Raw genomic sequence first — 2,500 nt, forward strand, 5'->3', positions numbered from 1 at the left:
TGTGTTCCACCTGAATCATGTTTTTACACTGTGCATAAAGAAGTGTTGCAGCACATTCATATTTCAACTAACATGTTTTAAAGTGACTAAAAAATTTATAAATGATGTTTTGAATATATGTGTTAAGCATTATTAATCATGTATTAGGCCGGTATTCACCAATTCATTATTCTTCATTAGTAGTCTCTTTATTCTTGGTAACATACTGTCTGCATATGGTAGTTATAACGGCAGTATAAACTTAACTATAGTTATAACGGCAGTATAAACTATACACACACACACACACACACACACACACACACACACACACACACACACACACACACACACACACACACACACACACACACACACACACACACACACACACACACACACACACACACACACACTGTTTTGTGCACAGTCATGTTGGAACAGGAAGGGGCCATCCCCAAACTGTTCCCACAAAGTTGTGAGCATGGAATTCTCCAAAATCTCTTGGCTAATGCAAAACAGAGTTCCTTTCACTGGAACTAATTTTGTAATTTCACAAAATAATCAAAATCGTAATCGAAAATCGAGATTTTATTTTTGGACAAAATCGAACAGCCCTAGCACAAAGCAAGGTTCATAAAGACATGGACAACTGAGGTTGGTTGGGCAGGGGGGACTGGGCAGTTCTCATGGTAGGGGGACCCTCAAGTGATTGTGTTTGAGACTGCTGATGTGATGACCAAGAATGGATTCAGGAGATATTGTGCGTGCGTGCGTGCGTGTGCGTGTGCGTGTGTGTGTGTGTGTGTGTGTGATAATTCATTTCCCCTCTAGGATTCTTCCCAGTAGATTAGCCATTCTGAACACATGGAAGGCACAACTGTGCTAACCCTGACATGAGGCTGATATGAGGTGTGTGTAGCATGTCTGTTACTGGAGCAAAAATGTGTGTGTGTGTGTGTGTGTGTGTGAGTAAAGAAAGATCACAGAAAAAAACACACTCAGGTATTGTATAGACTAGTCTTTAATCAAAATGGCAAAGTCAACACAGTCAACATCCAATCAGAATTGACATGGCAGATACGTCGGTCCAATCACCAGTGGGGGGAGGGGCTCCAGTGGCCACCGATCTTCTGACAGGTCGGCCATCTTTGCACACATCTCAGCCCGCCCCCACACAAAGCTCTACGAGATGCTACTGTAGGTACATGAAATTACCTGAGATATGTTTGCATACAAACCATACTTAACCAAGAGTCCTCAAGTCCTGATTCACACAAACTTAAGAACAGTCTGTGAGCTGGAGACCTCCTAGCACAGACCTGCCACTGGGAGACGCTGACATGTCGTGTTGTTGTTAGCCTAGCCTACTACTGCAGGCTTATATTAGAAAAGGCATACGCTATATTAGCAGTAGCCTAGCCTACTACTGCAGGCTTATATTAGAAAAGGCATACGCTATATTAGCAGTAGCCTAGCCTAGCCTACTACTGCAGGCATATATTAGAAAAGGCATACGCTATGTTAGCAGTAGCCTAGCCTAGCCTATCGCTGCAGGTTTACATTAGAAAAGGCATACGCTATGTTAGCGTTAGCCTAGCCTAGCCTAGCACTACAGGTTTACATCAGAGAAGGCACATCCTACACTACAGCTACACATGAAAAGTCACGAAGACACGATTATCTAACTAAAGTACACTAAACTAAAATGGATTCTGAAATATGTGGAATGTTTCACCTTATAAGAATAAATATCTTAAATTGTTTTTGGTATCATAAGTAAACAAGAATTTCAAAAATATATATTTCAAATGTCAAAAAAAGCAAGAGAAGTGAGAGGCCACTGCATGTTGCAAAGACACAGTGTGATGTGGTGTGATGCGGTGTGGTGTGATCTGATGTGATGCGGTGTGGTGTGGTGCGTTAGTCCCATGGACAGGGGGAGGGATTAAAGTGATGTGATCTGATGCGGTGATGCGGTGTGGTGTGGTGTGGTGTGATCTGATGCGGTGATGCGGTGTGGTGTGGTGTGATCTGATGTGGTGTGGTGTAATGTGTTGTGTTAGTCCCATGGACAGGGGGAGGGATTAAAGTGATGTGTTGTGTTGTAATGATGCGGTGTGGTGTGATGTGATCTGATGTGGTGCGGTGTGGTGTGGTGTGGTGTGGTGTGGTGTGGTGTGATGCGGTGTGATGTGGTGCGGTGTGGTGTGGTGTGGTGTGGTGTGGTGTGGTGTGGTGTGATCTGATGTGGTGTGGTGTAATGTGGTGTGTTAGTCCCATGGACAGGGGGAGGGACGGGTGGGGGGTGATGTGATGAGTTGTGTTGTGGTGTGTTAGTCCTATGGACTCAGCACTTGTCGAGGGCAGTTAAGGCAGAATCAGCAGACCCAGTGGAGAGGGGGGAGGAGGGTAGGCAGTGTGTGGGTGGGATGCGACTCCATGATGGGGAGGTCGTAGGCAGTGTGTGGGTGGGATGCGACTCCATGATGGGGAGGTCGTAGGCAGTGTGTGGGTGGGA

The 2,500-nt window shown here is 45.2% G+C and overlaps 1 protein-coding gene across 1 annotated transcript in view; it reads left to right on the forward strand.

Annotated features, from left to right (window-relative positions):
- LOC134059869 (NACHT, LRR and PYD domains-containing protein 3-like) overlaps positions 1-169 on the forward strand; it is a 16,630-nt gene extending 16,461 nt beyond the window's left edge. The window contains exon 13 of the mRNA XM_062516402.1: positions 1-169. This exon is cut by the window's left edge and continues 198 nt beyond it. The gene's annotated coding sequence lies outside the window, so the exon portion shown is untranslated.
- Positions 170-2,500: the final 2,331 nt, after the last annotated feature.

The sequence above is a fragment of the Sardina pilchardus genome, chromosome 16 (genome assembly GCF_963854185.1).
Source record: "Sardina pilchardus chromosome 16, fSarPil1.1, whole genome shotgun sequence".
NCBI lineage: Eukaryota > Metazoa > Chordata > Actinopteri > Clupeiformes > Clupeidae > Sardina > Sardina pilchardus.